The sequence below is a fragment of the Hemiscyllium ocellatum genome (genome assembly GCF_020745735.1).
Source record: "Hemiscyllium ocellatum isolate sHemOce1 chromosome X unlocalized genomic scaffold, sHemOce1.pat.X.cur. SUPER_X_unloc_2, whole genome shotgun sequence".
Lineage (NCBI taxonomy): Eukaryota > Metazoa > Chordata > Chondrichthyes > Orectolobiformes > Hemiscylliidae > Hemiscyllium > Hemiscyllium ocellatum.
The window spans coordinates 213,904-234,555 of record NW_026867592.1 but is presented as its reverse complement, the minus strand read 5'-3'; the positions used below and the strand labels follow the sequence as shown (position 1 = coordinate 234,555).

Below are 20,652 nucleotides of genomic sequence, written 5' to 3'. Positions count from 1 at the left end.
AACTGTCTCCTAATGTCAGGCTTTGTGAAGAACAGAGATGGGGAATAAGGGATATGGACAGACAGAGAGTCGAAGAATGTGGAAGAGGGTCAGGTGGATACACAGAGAAAGAGATACAAATGGAGACACATGTTGATGTAAACACTGAAAGGACCAATTCTCCTTTCGACATGGCTGTGAACTGACACAAACGAAACGACATAAAAAGGTCATTCGAGCACAATCTTTCAGGAGCTGAGGGTAATAGAAACAGCATTACAGCCGATAGAGTCCTTTAGAATTTGCAACGCTGCAAGCTAATGAGAGATTTTGATAAACATTCTGACAGATAAATCGGATCATTTTCTCGGCCCTATTTCAAATTCGAGAGAGCACTGATCGGAACCACACAGCTCCTCAGAAGCTGACATACACCGGTGTGAGAATGAGCTGCAACGGGCTGAAATGCAACTTTCAAATTCACAAACGCACGAATCCAATGCCAGCATCTCCAAACAACTCAGAAATGGCAATGCAACAGGAAGCATGCGCAATAAAGAGCGCCACGGACCCGAGCCAGGTAGGACTCGAACCTACAATCTTCTGATCCGAAGTCAGACGCGTTATCCATTACGCTACTGGCCCCAACCGCTGGGGCAGCGCTGACAGGTTGTCAGTATGTAATTTAAACACGGACTTCGGTCAGAAACGGCCTTCATCGGGTGAATAATCAGTAGTAATTATCACCGTCACTGCTTCACCTCGAAGTCTCCCCTTTGTGAAGCAGCGCCTTTCACTGACAGAGAAAAGATATTTGTCCTCATGTGTCTGCTTCAGTGTCTCTTGTTCCTGTGCTGAGAGTTTCCATGGTTTTATTCACAGTCACTATGCGTGTTTAGGTTCCACCCCAGTGAAATGTACTTTCATACATTGAATCATGGTCTATTCCAGTCAATGCCTTGACCAAATTCAGCGAGAAAACTCTAGTCAGGAATCTGGAAACACACCAATTCGAACAAAGCTGGCAATGCACGGGTGAAAAATGAAGTCTGCAGATGCTGGAGATCACAGCTGAAAATGTGTTGCTGGTTAAAGCACAGCAGGTCAGGCAGCATCCAAGGAATAGGAAATTCGACGTTTCGGGCATAAGCCCTTCATCAGGGTGCACGGGTGAATCCGAGCTGTTCAGGGAGTGCATTGGAGATTGACGCCACTTGTGACCTGGAAGAAGTGTTTTCCCGCCGGGATTGGAATCCCAAACACAGAGATGCGAAACAAACTCCCTCTTGCTCTGCCTTCAGCCACCGGCAGCAGGATTCGACACCGTAATAAGGAACGGGATTTCCTGTTTATAAGTGCAATCACTCAGCTATAACCTATAGAACCATGTCACGCCGCTGCTTTCCCGAGTTCCTCTGTCTGTGGAGCTGAGGGAAGAGCATCGTTCTGCATTTGATTGAATTCAATTGCCTCAGTTATTGAAAGATATAAATATCGGTACATGGTGTGTCTGGGTGTATCATTCCGGTCAATGGAATAGACATTCAGCTAAAAGCAAAAGCAGAAACTGCAGGAAAACAATAAAATCATCCGGTCTGGCCGCATCTGTGGAGAGAGAATCAGAGACTCCGTTTCAGAATTTCTACGGAATTTTATGAGAATTCCGTTTCCTCCCTCAGGCACTGCCGCTCCTGCTGGGTTCCCTCAGCAATTCCAACAGCAGATCTTGTCACAACAATACTCTTTATTTCAGTCTGGACAACCGAGGTGCACAGATGCGCTTGCAAGGAATTATACAGCCCTGGAAGATGAAGAGGGAGGAGTGAAAGACATGTTGGGTGTAATTGAGATGTGGACGAGAGTATCCCAGTTGCTATTCTGAGATTTGGAGGTGACGTTACAAATTCGCACATTCTGCGTCCTCTCAAATGCAGAGTCCCTAAATTATCAAACAAGTGTGCCCGGGCATGAGTGCGGAATGGAGGCGTGTGACTTGTGAATTTACTTTCTGCATGGTGAGATTTTCTACAGTCAGGCAAAGGATCTGCTTCAAGAATGATGATGAATAATATGGTCTTGCTCTTGAGGGAGTGCAGTGAAGGGTTACCAGGCTGGTTGAGGGGATGGTGGGGCTGACGTATGAGGAGAGATTAACTGCGTTAGGATTGTTTCCTCCCGAGTTCAGACGGATGAGGAAGGAATCTCAAAGAGACTTATAAAATCTTAACAGGTCTAGACAGGATAGATAATACATTCCTCAGAAAGGGAGACCAAAACGGCATACAATATTGGAGGTGTGGCCTCACCAAGGCGACAACAGATCCCTGCTCCTGGACTCAACCTCTCACAATGAAGGCTAGTATACCATCCCTTCATCAAGCAGGAAAGCTGCATTGCATGAAAGCACATTATCTGAAATACACGTGAGCATCTTCCAACGACGAGAGCATGCCGGTGATCTCTGACACCCAAAGTGGTTTCATGGCAATATGATGTGCTTACATGGCAATAGACACAGAAATGTATATGCAGTCACATAATTAAACACCCGCGCTGCTGTAGAAAATCACTGCAGGCAGACCTTGAGTATTAATCAGTTTATTGTACGATGCATCATGGGGACACACTCCGCCCGAAGAGAGGCTCAGTAGAACTCGGTACTACCGCAGGAAATTTCAGGATTATAGAGAAAACAAAGACAATGTCTCCATTTTTTAATATTCGAGTGATATCAGCTGCTCTCCAGTCTGCAGGGACTGTATCGGAATGTAGACAATCCTGGCAGTGAATGCATTATCTATTGCTGGAACGACTTTGTGAAGTACGCTTGGATGTAGATTATCAGGCCCTGTGGGTTGATCCACCGTCCTTCCCCGCAATTATCAAAGCAACATTTCTTCACTAATATTGATCAGCCTCAGTTCCCCAACTCAGTAAAATTTGCATTCTCCAACATTTCTGGTATCTGATTTGTGTCCGAGAGTGTGAGAGTTGCACATCACAGAGACAGGGCTTTGGCTCAAACTGATCCATGCCAACCAAATTATCCTTCCACGATAATCTTATTTCCCTGCACTTGGCCCTTTATCCTTCTGAACAATTCCTGTGCATGTATTTGTCCAAATACCTTTTAAATATTGTTAATGTTTCTCCCTCAACCACTTCCGCTGGCAGCTCATTCTATATGCTTATCGGTCTTAGTGTATAAAAGTTGGCCCTCAGGTTTCATAGAACATAGAACATAGAAAAATACAGCACAGTGCAGGCCCTTCAGCCCTCGGTGTTGCGCCGATCCAAGCCCACCTAACCTACACTAGCCCACTATCCTCCATATGCTTCTCCAATGCCCGTTTAAATGCCCATAAAGAGGGAGAGTCCACCACTGCTACTGGCAGGGCATTCCATGAACTCATGACTCGCTGAGTAAAGAATCTACCCCTAACATCAGTCCTATAGTTACCACCATTAATTTAAAGCTATGCCCCCTCGTAATATCTGACTCCATAGGTGGAAAAAGGTTCTTATGGTCAACCCTATCTAAACCCCTAATCATCTTGCACACCTCTATCAAGTCACCCCTAAACCTTCTTTTCTCCAATGAAATCACCCCCAAGTGCCTCAATCTTTCCTAATACGATCTTCCTACCATACCAGGCAACATCCTGGTAAACCTCTTCTGCACCCGTTCCAGTACCTTCACATCCTTCCTATAGTATGGCGACCAAAACTGCACACAATACTCCAGATGCGGGTGCACCAGAGTCTTATACAACTGCAACATGACCTCAGGACTCCGGAACTCAATTCCTCTACCAATAAAAGCCAGTACACCATATGCCTCTTCACAGCACTATTTACCTGGGTGGCAATTTTCAGAGATCTGTGTACATGGACACCAAGATCCCACTGCTCATCCACACTACCAAGTATCCGACCATTAGCCCAGTACTCCATTTCCTTATATGATTTCCATCCAAACATGAGACTGACTCCTTCTAGTCCTGAGACTAGGACCTGTGGACGCAGCCTTAGAATTAGAGAGGGTCAATTCAGAATAGAAATGCGGAGACATTTCTTCATCCAGAGAGTGGTGGGCCTGTGGAATTCATTGTCACAGAGTGCAGCGGAGGCCGGGACGCTAAATGTCTTCAAGGCAGAGATTGATAAATTCTTGATGTCAGAAGGAATTAAGGGCTATGGAACACGCGGTTCTCATCCCAGCAGCTGCTCACATCGTGTCAAATCAGGACCTGACATACACCGGTGTGAGAATGAGCTGCAACGGGCTGAAATGCAACTTTCAAATTCACAAACGCACGAATCCAATGCCAGCATCTCCAAACAACTCAGAAATGGCAATGCAACAGGAAGCATGCGCAATAAAGAGCGCCACGGAGCCGAGCCAGGTAGGACTCGAACCGACAATCTTCTGATCCGAAGTCAGACACGTTATCCATTACGCTACTGGCCCCAACCGCTGGGGCAGCGCTGACAGGTTGTCAGTATGTAATGTAAACACGGACTTCGGTCAGAAACGGCCTTCATCGGGTGAATAATCAGTAGTAATTATCACCGTCACTGCTTCACCTCGAAGTCTCCCCTTTGTGAAGCAGCGCCTTTCACTGACAGAGAAAAGATATTTGTCCTCATGTGTCTGCTTCAGTGTCTCTTGTTCCTGTGCTGAGAGTTTCCATGGTTTTATTCACAGTCACTATGCGTGTTTAGGTTCCACCCCAGTGAAATGTACTTTCATACATTGAATCATGGTCTATTCCAGTCAATGCCTTGACCAAATTCAGCGAGAAAACTCTAGTCAGGAATCTGGAAACGCACCAATTCGAACAAAGCTGGCAATGCACGGGTGAAAAATGAGGTCTGCAGATGCTGGAGATCACAGCTGAAAATGTGTTGCTGGTTAAAGCACAGCAGGTCAGGCAGCATGCAAGGAACAGGAAATTCGACGTTTCGGGCATAAGCCCTTCATCAGGGTGCACGGGTGAATCCGAGCTGTTCAGGGAGTGCATTGGAGATTGACGCCACTTGTGACCTGGAAGAAGTGTTTTCCCGCCGGGATTGGAATCCCAAACACAGAGATGCGAAACAAACTCCCTCTTGCTCTGCCTTCAGCCACCGGCAGCAGGATTCGACACCGCAATAAGGAACGGGATTTCCTGTTTATAAGTGCAATCACTCAGCTATACCTATAGAACCATGTCACGCCGCTGCTTTCCCGAGTTCCTCTGTCTGTGGAGCTGAGGGAAGAGCATCGTTCTGCATTTGTTTGAATTCAATTGCCTCAGTTATTGAAAGATATAAATATCGGGACATGGTGTGTCTGGGTGTATCATTCCGGTCAATGGAATAGACATTCAGCTAAAAGCAAAAGCAGAAACTGCAGGAAAACAAAAAAATCATCCGGTCTGGCCGCATCTGTGGAGAGAGAATCAGAGACTCCGTTTCAGAATTTCTACGGAACTTTATGAGAATTCCGTTTCCTCCCTCAGGCACTGCCGCTCCTGCTGAGTTCCCTCAGCAGTTCCAACAGCAGATCTTGTCACAACAATACTCTTTATTTCAGTCTGGACAACCGCTGTGCACAGATGCGCTTGCAAGGAATTATACAGCCCTGGAAGGTGAAGAGGGAGGAGTGAAAGACATGTTGGGTGTAATTGAGATGTGGACGAGAGTATCCCAGTTGCTATGCTGAGATTTGGAGGTGACGTTACAAATTCGCACATTCTGCGTCCTCTCAAATGCAGAGTCCCTAAATGATCAAACAAGTGTGCCCGGGCATGAGTGCGGAATGGATGCATGTGACTTGTGAATTTACTTTCTGCATGGTGAGATTTTCTACAGTCAGGCAAAGGATCTGCTTCAAGAATGATGAAGAATAATATGGTCTTGCTCTTGAGGGAGTGCAGTGAAGGGTTACCAGGCTGGTTGAGGGGATGGTGGGGCTGACGTATGAGGAGAGATTAACTGCGTTAGGATTGTTTCCTCCCGAGTTCAGACGGATGAGGAAGGAATCTCATAGAGACTTATAAAATCTTAACAGGACTAGACAGGATAGATAATACATTCCTCAGAAAAGGAGACCAAAACGGCATACGATATTGGAGGTGTGGCCTCACCAAGCCGACAACACATCCCTGCTCCTGGACTCAACCTCTCACAATGAAGGCTAGTATACCATCTCTTCATCAAGCAGGAAAGCTGCATTGCATGAAAGCACATTATCTGAAATACACGTGAGCATCTTCCAACGACGAGAGCATGCCGGTGACCTCTGACACCCAAAGTGGTTTCATGGCAATATGATGTGCTTACATGGCAATAGACACAGAAATGTATATGCAGTTACATAATTAAACACACGCGCTGTGGTAGAAAATCACTGCAGGCAGACCTTGAGTATTAATCAGTTTATTGTACCATGCATCATGGGGACACACTCCGCCCGAAGAGAGTCTCAGTAGAATTCGGTACTACCACAGGAAATTTCAGGCTTATAGAGAAAACAAAGACAATGTCTCCATTTTTTAATATTCGAGTGATATCAGCTGCTCTCCAGTCTGCAGGGACTGTATCGGAATGCAGATAATCCTGGCAGTGAATGCATTATCTATTGCTGGAACCACTTTGTGAAGTACGCTTGGATGTAGATTATCAGGCCCTGTGGGTTGATCCACCGTCCATCCCCGCAATTATCAAAGCAACATTTCTTCACTAATATTGATCAGCCTCAGTTCCCCCACTCAGTAAAATTTGCATTCTCCAACATTTCTGGTATCTGATTTGTGTCCGAGAGTGTGAGAGTTGCACATCACAGAGACAGGGCTTTGGCTCAAACTGATCCATGCCAACCAAATTATCCTTCCACGATAATCTTATTTCCCTGCACTTGGCCCTTTATCCTTCTGAACAATTCCTGTGCATGTATTTGTCCAAATACCTTTTAAATATTGTTAATGTTACTTCCGCTAGCAGCTCATTCTATACGCTTATCGGTCTTAGTGTATAAAAGTTGGCCCTCAGGTTTCATAGAACATAGAACATAGACCATAGAAACATACAGCACAGTACAGGCCCTTGGGCCCTCGGTGTTGCGCCGATCCAAGCCCACCTAACCTACACTAGCCCACTATCCTCCATATGCTTATCCAATGCCCGTTTAAATGCCCATAAAGAGGGAGAGTCCACCACTGTTACTGGCAGGGCATTCCATGAACTCACAACCCGCTGTGTAAAGAATCTACTCCTAACATCAGTCCTATAGTTACCACCATTAATTTAAAGCTATGCCCCCTCGTAATATCTGACTCCATAGGTGGAAAAAGGTTCTTATGGTCAACCCTATCTAAACCCCTAATCATCTTGCACACCTCTATCAAGTCACCCCTAAACCTTCTTTTCTCCAATGAAATCATCCCCAAGCGCCTCAATCATTCCTCATACGATCTTCCTACCATACCAGGCAACATCCTGGTAAACCACTTCTGCACACGTTCCAGTGCCTTCACATCCTTCCTATAGTATGGCGACCAAAACTGCACACAATACTCCAGATGCGGGTGCACCAGAGTCTTATACAACTGCAACATGACCTCAGGACTCCGGAACTCAATTCCTCTACCAATAAAAGCCAGTACACCATATGCCTCTTCACAGCACTATTTACCTGGGTGGCAATTTTCAGAGATCTGTGTACATGGACACCAAGATCCCACTGCTCATCCACACTACCAGGTATCCGACCATTAGCCCAGTACTCCATTTCCTTATATCATTTCCATCCAAACATGAGACTGACTCCTTGTAGTCCTGAGACTAGGACCCGTGGACGCAGCCTTAGAATTAGAGAGGGTCAATTCAGAATAGAAATGCGGAGACATTTCTTCATCCAGAGAGTGGTGGGCCTGTGGAATTCATTGTCACAGAGTGCAGTGGAGGCCGGGACGCTAAATGTCTTCAAGGCAGAGATTGATAAATTCTTGATGTCAGAAGGAATTAAGGGCTATGGAACACGCGGTTCTCATCCCAGCAGCTGCTCACATAGTGTCAAATCAGGACCTGACATACACCGGTGTGAGAATGAGCTGCAACGGGCTGAAATGCAACTTTCAAATTCACAAACGCACGAATCCAATCCCAGCATCTCCAAACAACTCAGAAATGGCAATGCAACAGGAAGCAAGCGCAATAAAGGGCGCCACGGCCCCGAGCCAGGTAGGACTCGAACCGACAATCTTCTGATCCGAAGTCAGACGCGTTATCCATTACGCTACTGGCCCCAATCGCTGGGGCAGCGCTGACAGGTTGTCAGTATGTAATGTAAACACGGACTTCGGTCAGAAACGGCCTTCATCGGGTGAATAATCAGCAGAAATTATCACCGTCACTGCTTCACCTCGAAGTCTCCCCTTTGTGAAGCAGCGCCTTTCACTGACAGAGAAAAGATATTTGTCCTCATGTGTCTGCTTCAGTGTCTCTTATTCCTGTGCTGAGAGTTTCCATTGTTTTATTCACAGTCACTATGCGGGTTCAGGTTCCACCCCAGTGAAATGTACTTTCATACATTGAATCATGGTCTATTCCAGTCAAAGCTTTGACCAAATTCAGCGAGAAAACTCTAGTCAGGAATCAGGAAACACACCAATTCGAACAAAGCTGGCAATGCACGGGTGAAAAATGAGGTCTGCAGATGCTGGAGATCACAGCTGAAATTGTGTTGCTGGTTAAAGCACAGCAGGTCAGGCAGCATCCAAGGAATAGGAAATTCGACGTTTCGGGCATAAGCCCTTCATCAGGGTGCACGGGTGAATCCGAGCTGTTCAGGGAGTGCATTGGAGATTGACGCCACTTCTGACCTGGAAGAAGTGTTTTCCCGCCGGGATTGGAATCCCAAACACAGAGATGCGAAACAAACTCCATCTTGCTGTGCCTTCAGCCACCGGCAGCAGGATTCGACACCGCAATAAGGAACGGGATTTCCTGTTTATAAGTGCAATCACTCAGCTATACCTATAGAACCATGTCACGCCGCTGCTTTCCCGAGTTCCTCTGTCTGTGGAGCTGAGGGAAGAGCATCGTTCTGCATTTGTTTGAATTCAATTGCCTCAGTTTTTGAAAGATATAAATATCGGTACATGGTGTGTCTGGGTGTATCATTCCGGTCAATTGAACAGACATTCAGCTAAAAGCAAAAGCAGAAACTGCAGGAAAACAAAAAATCATCCGGTCTGGCAGCATCTGTGGAGAGAGAATCAGAGACTCCGTTTCAGAATTTCTACGGAACTTTATGAGAATTCCGTTTCCTCCCTCTGGCACTGCCGCTCCTGCTGAGTTCCCTCAGCAATTCCAACAGCAGATCTTGTCACAACAATACTCTTTATTTCAGTCTGGACAACCGAGGTGCACAGATGTGCTTGCAAGGAATTATACAGCCCTGGAAGATGAAGAGGGAGGAGTGAAAGACATGTTGGGTGTAATTGAGACGTGGACGAGAGTATCCCAGTTGCTATGCTGAGATTTGGAGGTGACGTTACAAATTCGCACATTCTGCGTCCTCTCAAATGCAGAGTCCCTAAATTATCAAACAAGTGTGCCTGGGCATGAGTGCGGAATGGATGCATGTGACTTGTGAATTTACTTTCTGCATGTTGAGATTTTCTACAGTCAGGCAAAGGATCTGCTTCAAGAATGATGAAGAATAATATGGTCTTGCTCTTGAGGGAGTGCAGTGAAGGGTTACCAGGCTGGTTCCGGGGATGGTGGGGCTGACGTATGAGGAGAGATTAACTGCGTTAGGATTGTTTCCTCCCGAGTTCAGGCGGACGAGGAAGGAATCTCATAGAGACTTATAAAATCTTAACAGGTCTAGACAGGATAGATAATACATTCCTCAGAAAAGGAGACCAAAACGGCATACGATATTGGAGGTGTGGCCTCACCAAGACGACAACACATCCCTGCTCCTGCACTCAACCTCTCACAATGAAGGCTAGTATACCATCTCTTCATCAAGCAGAAAAGCTGCATTGCATGGAAAGCACATTATCTGAAATACACGTGAGCATCTTCCAACGACGAGAGCATGCCGGTGATCTCTGACACCCAAAGTGGTTTCATGGCAATATGATGTGCTTACATGGCAATAGACACAGAAATGTATATGCAGTTACATAATTAAACACCCGCGCTGTGGTAGAAAATCACTGCAGGCAGACCTTGAGTATTAATCAGTTTATTGTACGATGCATCATGGGGACACACTCCGCCCGAAGAGAGTCTCAGTAGAATTCGGTACTACCGAAGGAAATTTCAGGATTATAGAGAAAACAAAGTCAATGTCTCCATTTTTTAATATTCGAGTGATATCAGCTGCTCTCCAGTCTGCAGGGACTGTATCGGAATGTAGACAATCCTGGCAGTGAATGCATTATCTATTGCTGGAACCACTTTGTGAAGTACGCTTGGATGTAGATTATCAGGCCCTGTGGGTTGATCCACCGTCCATCCCCGCAATTATCAAAGCAACATTTCTTCACTAATATTGATCAGCCTCAGTTCCCCCACTCAGTAAAATTTGCATTCTCCAACATTTCTGGTATCTGATTTGTGTCCGAGAGTGTGAGAGTTGCACATCACAGAGACAGGGCTTTGGCTCAAACTGATCCATACCAACCAAATTATCCTTCCACGATAATCTTATTTCCCTGCACTTGGCCCTTTATCCTTCTGAACAATTCCTGTGCATGTATTTGTCCAAATACCTTTTAAATATTGTTAATGATTCTCCCTCAACCACTTCCGCTGGCAGCTCATTCTATATGCTTATCGGTCTTAGTGTATAAAAGTTGGTCCTCAGGTTTCATAGAACGTAGAACATAGAAAAATACAGCACAGTACAGGCCCTTCGGCCCTCGGTGTTGCGCCGATCCAAGCCCACCTAACCTACACTAGCCCACTATCCTCCATATGCTTATCCAATGCCCGTTTAAATGCCCATAAAGTGGGAGAGTCCACCACTGCTACTGGCAGGGCATTCCATCAACTCATGACTCGCTGAGTAAAGAATCTACTCCTAACATCAGTCCTATAGTTACCACCATTAATTTAAATCTATGCCCCCTCGTAATATCTGACTCCATACGTGGAAAAAGGTTCTTATGGTCAACCCTATCTAAACCCCTAATCATCTTGCACACCTCTATCAAGTCACCCCTAAACCTTCTTTTCTCCAATGAAATCACCCCAAGTGCCTCAATCTTTCCTCATACGATCTTCCTACCATACCAGGCAACATCCTGGTAAACCTCTTCTGCACCCGTTCCAGTGCCTTCACATCCTTCCTATAGTACGGCGACCAAAACTGCACACAATACTCCAGATGCGGCTGCACCAGAGTCTTATACAACTGCAACATGACCTCAGGACTCCGGAACTCAATTCCTCTACCAATAAAAGCCAGTACACCATATGCCTCTTCACAGCACTATTTACCTGGGTGGCAATTTTCAGAGATCTGTCTACTTGGACACCAAGATCCCACTGCTCATCCACACTACCAGGTATCCGACCATTAGCCCAGTACTCCATTTCCTTATATGATTTCCATCCAAACATGAGACTGACTCCTTGTAGTCCTGAGACTAGGACCTGTGGACGCAGCCTTAGAATTAGAGAGGGTCAATTCAGAATAGAAATGCGGCGACATTTCTTCAGCCAGAGAGTGGTGGGCCTGTGGAATTCATTGTCACAGAGTGCAGCGGAGGCCGGGACGCTAAATGTCTTCAAGGCAGAGATTGATAAATTCTTGATGTCAGAAGGAATTAAGGGCTATGGAACACGCGGTTCTCATCCCAGCAGCTGCTCACATAGTGTCAAATCAGGAGCTGACATACACCGGTGTGAGAATGAGCTGCAACGGGCTGAAATGCAACTTTCAAATTCACAAACGCACGAATCCAAACCCAGCATCTCCAAACAACTCAGAAATGGCAATGCAACAAGAAGCATGCTCAACAATGAGCGCCACGGCCCCGAGCCAGGTAGGACTCGAACCTACAATCTCCTGATCCGAAGTCAGACGCGTTATCCACTACGCTACTGGCCCCAATCGCTGGGGTAGCGCTGACAGGTTGTCAGTATGTAATTTAAACACGGACTTCGGTCAGAAACGGCCTTCATCGGGTGAATAATCAGCAGAAATTATCACCGTCACTGCTTCACCTCGAAGTCTCCCCTTTGTGAAGCAGCGCCTTTCACTGACAGAGAAAAGATATTTGTCCTCATGTGTCTGCTTCAGTGTCTCTTATTCCTGTGTTGAGAGTTTCCATTGTTTTATTCACAGTCACTTTGCGGGTTTAGGTTCCACCCCAGTGAAATGTACTTTCATACATTGAATCATGGTCTATTCCAGTCAAAGCTTTGACCAAATTCAGCGAGAAAACTCTAGTCAGGAATCTGGAAACACACCAATTCGCACAAAGCTGGCAATGCACGGGTGAAAAATGAGGTCTGCAGATGCTGGAGGTCACAGCTGAAAATGTGTTGCTGGTTAAAGCACAGCAGGTCAGGCAGCATCCAAGGAATAGGAAATTCGACGTTTCGGGCATAAGCCCTTCATCAGGGTGCACGGGTGAATCCGAGCTGTTCAGGGAGTGCATGGGAGATTGACGCCACTTCTGACCTGGAAGAAGTGTTTTCCCGCCGGGATTGGAATCCCAAACACAGAGATGCGAAACAAACTCCATCTTGCTGTGCTTTCAGCCACCGGCAGCAGGATTCGACACCGCAATAAGAAACGGGATTGCCTGTTTATAAGTGCAATCACTCAGCTATACCGAAAGAACCATGTCACGCCGCTGCTTTCCCGTGTTCGTCTGTCTGTGGAGCTGAGGGAAGAGCATCGTTCTGCATTTGTTTGAATTCAATTGCCTCAGTTTTTGAAAGATATAAATATCGGTACATGGTGTGTCTGGGTGTATCATTCCGGTCAATGGAATAGACATTCAGCTAAAAGCAAAAGCAGAAACTGCAGGAAAACAAAAAATCATCCGGTCTGGCCGCATCTGTGGAGAGAGAATCAGAGACTCCGTTTCAGAATTTCTACGGAACTTTATGAGAATTCCGTTTCCTCCCTCAGGCACTGCCGCTCCTGCTGAGTTCCCTCAGCAATTCCAACAGCAGATCTTGTCACAACAATACTCTTTATTTCAGTCTGGACAACCGAGAGGCACAGATGCGCTTGCAAGGAATTATACAGCCCTGGAAGATGAAGAGGGAGGAGTGAAAGACATGTTGGGTGTAATTGAGATGTGGACGAGAGTATCCCAGTTGCTATGCTGAGATTTGGAGGTGACGTTACAAATTCGCACATTCTGCGTCCTCTCAAATGCAGAGTCCCTAAGTTATCAAACAAGTGTGCCCGGGCATGAGTGCGGAATGGATGCATGTGACTTGTGAATTTACTTTCTGCATGGTGAGATTTTCTACAGTCAGGCAAAGGATCTGCTTCAAGAATGATGAAGAATAATATGGTCTTGCTCTTGAGGGAGTGCAGTGAAGGGTTACCAGGCTGGTTGAGGGGATGGTGGGGCTGACGTATGAGGAGAGATTAACTGCGTTAGGATTGTTTCCTCCCGAGTTCAGACGGATGAGGAAGGAACCTCATAGAGACTTATAAAATCTTAACAGGACTAGACAGGATAGATAATACATTCCTCAGAAAAGGAGACCAAAACGGCATACAATATTGGAGGTGTGGCCTCACCAAGGCGACAACACATCCCTGCTCCTGGACTCAACCTCTCACAATGAAGGCTAGTATACCATCTCTTCATCAAGCAGGAAAGCTTCATTGAATGAAAGCACATTATCTGAAATACATTGAGCATCTTCCAACGACGAGAGCATGTTGGTGACGTCTGACAACCAAAGTGGTTTCAAGGCAATATGATGTGCTTTCATAGCAATAGACACAGAAATGTATGTGCTGTTACAAAATTAAACACACGCGCTGCTGTAGAAAATCACTGCAGGCAGACCTTGAGTATTAATCAGTTTATTGTACGATGCATCATGGGGACACACTCCGTCCGAAGAGAGGCTCAGGAACTACGGCGGGATATTACAGGATTATAGGGAAAACAAAGATAATGTCTCCATTTTTGAATATTCGAGTGATATCAGCTGCTCTCCAGTCTGCAGGGTCTGTATCGGAACGTATACAATCCTGACAGTGAATGTATTCTCTATTGCTGGAACCACTTTGTGAAGTACGCTTGGATGTAGATTATTAGGCCCTGGGGGTTGATCCACCGTCCATCCCTGCAATTATCAAAGCAACATTTCTTTACTAATGTTGATCAGCCTCAGTTCCCCCACTCAGTAAAATTTGCATTCTCCAACATTTCTGGTATCTGATTTGTGTCCGAGAGTGTGAGAGTTGCACATCACAGAGACAGGGCTTCGGCCTAAACTGATCCATGCCAACCAAATTATCCTTCCACGATAATCTTATTTCCCTGCACTTGGCCCATTATCTTTCTGAATCATTCCTGTGCATGTATTTGTCCAAATACCTTTTAAATATTGTTAATGTTTCTCCTCACCAATCCCACTGGCAGCTCATTCCATTTGCTGAACAGTCTTAGTGTGTAACTGTTGGCCCTCAGGTTCCCTTATATTATTTCCATCCTTACCTGAGACTAGGACCCGTGGACACAGCTTTAGAATTAGAGGGGGTCAATTCAGAACAGAAATGCGGAGACATTTCTTCAGCTAGAGAGTGGTGGGCCTGTGGAATTCATTGCCACGGAGTGCCGTGGAGGCCGGGACGCTAAATGTCTTCAAGGCAGAGATTGATAAATTCTTGATGTCACAAGGAATTAAGGGCTACGGGGAGAATGCTGGTAAGTGGAGTTGAAATGCCCATCAGCCATGATTGAATGGCCGAGTGGACTCGATGGGCCGAATGGCCTTACTTCCACTCCTATGTCTTATGGTCTGATAGTCTTATGGATTACCCAACGCTGGGAACCTACTGAGTTCATGCCTGTCATGGTCGTTTACATTTCTATAAGATACCCCGTAAATCGCCAACCCTTTAACTGAAAAATTAAAGATTCAGCACCCGAGTCTCCATATCAACGGTCTCACTCTCCATTTCGATTAAAATGTTCTAGCGTGTCATGGTTGCTTGTACCCAAGGGATCTGCTACAGTTAGATTAGCAATGATGAACTTCTCATTACACAGCATCCAGCGTAAGATGGCCTGCTTTCTAGTTGGTTTCTGCACATATTGGTCAAGGAAACCATCCCACATACAATCCAGAAATTCATCCTCTCCACCATTGTTACTTAATTGGTTAGTCCAGTCGATGTGCAGTTAATATCATGCATGATCACCAAAATTCCCTCATCACATGCACCTCAGATTTCCTGTTTACTGCCATTCCCAACATCACTTCTGCGGTTTGGAGGTGTGCATGTGACACCCACTTATGTTCTTTTTACCCTTGTTTTTTTTTCACTCGGCCCATAAAGACGCCAAATTGTCAGAGTTGGTATCGTTAAGAGAGAAGAACAAACCTACACGTCAAGGAATGGAGACATTTCTCTCAAAATTTGACCATGATTTGATGCTAATTTGTCTTATCCACTTTCAATGAGTTGTTGCATAATGCTACAGCTGCCAGCTTAAGGTGATGAGCTGGAATAAGCGTGCAATTGCTTTCTCAATAGATTGATATCAGACACGTATTGTTGACATTTTCACCATCAGTGTAATGTCAGTGCTTCTCCAGCAGATGGAAGTGCAGACTGAGAGTCGCTTCTCCGATCAACACATTCAGGTCTGTTGTGATACACTGCTGGTACAATTGAGATTAATTGCTGGTTTTCTTAGTCACGTCACAACCATTGCACAAAGTGGTATTAAATGTTTTTGAAAGACATGACGTAAACCAGGCATGTTTAAGTATTACTGAGCCATAGGCTTTGTCATTAGTCGATATAGAATCCACGCAGGTGAAGGTCAGAAATACCATGGGAAAGACAACGTTGCTGGAATAAATTCTAGAATCACGAAATTATAAGAAAGCATGACAGAGATCAGAAGATGATGAAGCATGAAAAGAAAGGCATTGTATTAATCACTGGCAAATTAATCTTCACATCAATTGACAGACAGACAAAAAGACTTTTACACTTAATGTAAAAAATGAGGTCTGCAGATGCTGGAGATCACAGCTGCAAATGTGTTGCTGGTCAAAGCACAGCAGGTTAGGCAGCATCTCAGGAATAGAGAATTCGACGTTTCGAGCATAAGCCCTTCATCAGGAATAAGAGAGAGAGAGCCAAGCCGGCTGAGATAAAAGGTAGGGAGGAGGGACTAGGGGGAGGGGCGATGGAGGTGGGATAGGTGGAAGGAGGTCAAGGTGAGGGTGATAGGCCGGAGTGGGGTGGGGGCGGAGAGGTCAGGAAGAGGATTGCAGGTTAGGAGGGCGGTGCTGAGTTGAGGGAACCGACTGAGACAAGGTGGGGGGAGGGGAAATGAGGAAGCTGGAGAAATCTGAATTCATACCTTGTGGTTGGAGGGTTCCCAGGCGGAAGATGAGGCGCTCCTCCTCCAGCCGTCGTGTAGTTGTGTTCTGCCGGTGGAGGAGTCCAAGGACCTGCATGTCCTCGGTGGAGTGGGAGGGGGAGTTAAAGTGTTGAGCCACGGGGTGATTGGGTTGGTTGGTTCGGGCGGCCCAGAGGTGTTCTCTGAAGCGTTCCGCAAGTAAGCAGCCTGTCTCACCAATATAGAGGAGGCCACATCGGGTGCAGCGGATGCAATAGATGATGTGTGTGGAGGTACAGGTGAACTTGTGGCGGATATGGAAGGATCCCTTGGGGCCTTGGAGGGAAGTGAGTGTGGAGGTGTGGGCGCAAGTTTTACATTTCCTGCGGTTGCAGGGGAAGGTGCCGGGGGTGGAGGTTGGGGTGGTGGGGGGTGTGGATCTGACAAGGGAGTCACGAAGGGAGTGGTCCTTGCGGAACGCTGATAGGGGAGGGGAGGGAAATATATCCTTGGTGGTGGGGTCCGTTTGGAGGTGGCGGAAATGGCGGCGGATAATACGTTGTATGCGCAGGTTGGTGGGGTGGTAGGTGAGAACCAGTGGGGTTCTGTCTTGGTGGCGGTTGGAGGAGCGGGGCTCAAGGGCGGAGGAGCGGGAAGTGGAGGAGATGCGGTGGAGGGCATCGTCGATCACGTCTGGGGGGAATCTGCGGTCCTTGAAGAAGGAGGCCATCTGGGTTGTGCGGTGTTGGAATTGGTCCTCCTGGGAGCAGATGCGGCGGAGACGAAGGAATTGGGAATATGGGATGGCGTTTTTACAGGGGGCAGGGTGGGAGGAGGTGTAGTCCAGGTAGCTGTGGGAGTCAGTCGGTTTATAATAGATGTCTGTGTTGAGTCGGTCGCCCGAGATAGAAATGGAAAGGTCTAGGAAGGGGAGGGAGGAGTCTGAGACAGTCCAGGTGAATTTCAGGTCGGGATGGAAGGTGTTAGTAAAGTTGATGAACTGTTCAACCTCCTCGTGGGAGCACGAGGCAGCGCCGATACAGTCATCGATGTAGCGGAGGAAAAGGTGGGGGGTGGTGCCAGTGTAGTTGCGGAAGATGGACTGTTCCACATATCCTACGAAGAGGCAGGCATAGCTGGGGCCCATGCGGGTGCCCATGGCAACTCCTTTAGTTTGGAGGAAGTGGGAGGATTGAAAAGAGAAGTTATTCAGGGTGAGGACCAGTTCAGTCAGTCGAAGGAGGGTGTCAGTGGAAGGGTACTGGTTAGTGCGGCGGGAAAGGAAGAAGCGGAGGGCTTTGAGTCCTTCGTGATGGGGGATGGAGGTGTACAGGGACTGGATGTCCATAGTGAAAATAAGGCGTTGGGGACCGTACATTTCCTGCGGTTGCAGGGGAAGGTGCCGGGGGTGGAGGTTGGGTTGGTGGGGGGTACATTTCCTGCGGTTGCAGGGGAAGGTGCCGGGGGTGGAGGTTGGGTTGGTGGGGGGTTACATTTCCTGCGGTTGCAGGGGAAGGTGCCGGGGGTGGAGGTTGGGTTGGTGGGGGGTTACATTTCCTGCGGTTGCAGGGGAAGGTGCCGGGGGTGGAGGTTGGGTTGGTGGGGGGTACATTTCCTGCGGTTGCAGGGGAAGGTGCCGGGGGTGGAGGTTGGGTTGGTGGGGGGTACATTTCCTGCGGTTGCAGGGGAAGGTGCCGGGGGTGGAGGTTGGGTTGGTGGGGGGTACATTTCCTGCGGTTGCAGGGGAAGGTGCCGGGGGTGGAGGTTGGGTTGTACATTTCCTGCGGTAAGGTCATAGTGAGTGTTGCTGAACAAGGAGACCTTGGAGTGCAGGTTCATAGCTCCTTTTGAAGGTGGAGTCGCAGGAAAACAGGAGAGCGAAGAAGGCGCTTGGTATGCTTTCCTTTATTGGTCAGAGTTTTGAGTACAGGAATTGGCAGGTCATATTGCGGCTGTACAGAAAATTGGTTAGGCCACGTTTGGAATATTGCGTGCAACTCTGGTCTCCTTTCTATCAGAATGATGATGTGAAACTTGAAAGGGGTAAGGAAAGTTTTATAAGGATGCTGCCAGGGTTGGAGGATTTGAGAGGTTGAATAGGCTGGGGCTGTTTCCCTTGGAGCATCGGAGGCTGAGGGGTGACCTTATCGAGGTTTCTAAAATCATGAGGGGTATGGATAGGATAAATAAAGTCTTTTCTCCGGAGTGGGGGAGTCCAGAACTAGAAGGCATAAGTTTATGGTGAGAGGGGAAAGTTATAAAGGAGACCTAAGGGGGAACTGTTTTCATGCAGAGGGTGATACGTGCATGGAATGAGCTGCCAGAGGAAGTGGTGTCGGCTGGTTACAATTGCAATATTTTAAGGACACCTGGATAGGCATATGAATAGGAAGAGTTTGGAGGGGGATGGGCCAGGTACTGGCAGGTGGGACGAGATTAGGTTGGGGTATCTGATTGGCATGGGCGAGTTGGACCGAAGTGTCTGTTTCTGTGCTATACATTTCTATGACTCTATCAACAAAGGTAGTCACAAAGAAGAATTCATACAGATCCCTGAAACAGTATATCGTGGTTCAACCTGAAATCTTGATGTACTGAATCTGGTAATGTGCAATGAGTCAGATTTTATGAATGGTGACAGACTGAAAGATTGCCTCGGAACAGCAAGGTTTGAGCATTCATTTGGAGAGGGAGAATCTTACATCCGAAACAAATGTGCTCAGCTTATATAAGTGTAATTGTAAACGGATGAGGGCAGAGTTTGCTGGGATGGACCAGGAAACGGGAACAATGTGAAGAACAATGGCAATCCATTCAGAGAAACAGTTCAACGCTCACAGTAATGATATAATTCAAGTGAGAAGGAAGAAATCTAGGAAGGGGACGAGTGCATTATGTTTATGTAGAAGAGTTGCAAATAGCAACAAATTGAATTAAAAGGAAAACATAAAAAGTGGGAAATATTTTCGGTGAGCAGGACATTCGGAATGTTTATAGAAATATCAATAAGCCTGCAAATTGGACAGGCAAATGGACGCGCATGGAATAGTGTAGGTGGGATGGGCTTCAGATTAGTATGACAGGGCGGCGCAACATGTAGGGCCGAAGGGCCTGTACTGCGCTGTAATGTTCTATGTTCTATGTAAAGATTAATAAGGCGGGAGAAGGTAAACATCGAAAGTGAAACCACGGCTGATATTAAAGTGGACGGCAAGAGTATTCTTAAATAGAAAGAACTGAAGAGAAAAACCAACGTGAATATAGGCCCATATTGAATGAAGCTGGGAATTCCTGACTGGGAACCACGCAATGACAGAAAAGATGAATAAATAGTCAGCATCTGCCGTGAAAGTAGCAAGCAATGAACATTCTATAATTAAGAAATAATGAATGGCAAAAGAAACGGTGAGCAATGCAATACAATGACTTTCACTACAAAGAAAACGTCAGAGAAATTTACAGGAGTATTTACCGCAAAAAGCATTGGAACTAATGAGGTGCAATCCAAGATAGAAAAATAAGTAAGAAAAAAAATGTGTTGGATGCACTAGTTGTAACTTTCCAATAATCATTAGGTTTCAGGAAAGTATGACGACATTGGCAAAGTGACAAGGTAACATCTTCACTCAAAAAAAGTAAGGACACAAAAAAGTCTGACTGAGGCCATTATTGGATAATTAACATCATTTATTGGAAAAATTATGTCGTCTATAATAAAGCACGTCACACCAGAGCATTTAAAAGTACATGACATGATCAAGAGGACTGAGAATGGATTTACAAAAGGGAAATCTTGCTTGATAAATGTGTTAGAATTCTTTGAGAATAAGGAGGAATTTGTGATTTTTTTTGTTTTCTGAAGACATTTAATAAGGTACCACACGTAAGCTTATTTAACAAGATAACAGCCTGTGGTTTCTGAGGTATTGTGTTGCCACGGGGAGAAGATTGTGGAAATCACAAGCGTAAGAGTGTTTGATTCCACATTTAACATTACAGGATGTCAATCTGTAGCTGGTGGATACCACATAAATCCGTTTCAGGGGACACAAATATTAACAAAGTATTTTAACGACTTAGATGAGGGAAGTGAATGTACTGCAGA

At 46.2% G+C, this 20,652-nt stretch overlaps 4 non-coding genes across 4 annotated transcripts; all 4 read right to left on the bottom strand.

Moving 5' to 3' along the window:
* Nucleotides 1-551: 551 nt before the first annotated feature.
* trnar-ucg (transfer RNA arginine (anticodon UCG)) lies at nt 552-624 on the bottom strand. Its single transcript has one exon. It is a non-coding gene; the product is annotated as a tRNA-Arg (tRNA).
* A 3,753-nt stretch (nt 625-4,377) lies between these two features.
* On the bottom strand, nt 4,378-4,450 carry trnar-ucg (transfer RNA arginine (anticodon UCG)). Its single transcript has one exon. It is a non-coding gene; the product is annotated as a tRNA-Arg (tRNA).
* Nucleotides 4,451-8,197: 3,747 nt separating this feature from the next.
* On the bottom strand, nt 8,198-8,270 carry trnar-ucg (transfer RNA arginine (anticodon UCG)). The gene has a single exon. It is a non-coding gene; the product is annotated as a tRNA-Arg (tRNA).
* A 3,751-nt stretch (nt 8,271-12,021) lies between these two features.
* On the bottom strand, nt 12,022-12,094 carry trnar-ucg (transfer RNA arginine (anticodon UCG)). The gene has a single exon. It is a non-coding gene; the product is annotated as a tRNA-Arg (tRNA).
* Between the last annotated feature and the right edge of the window lie 8,558 nt (nt 12,095-20,652).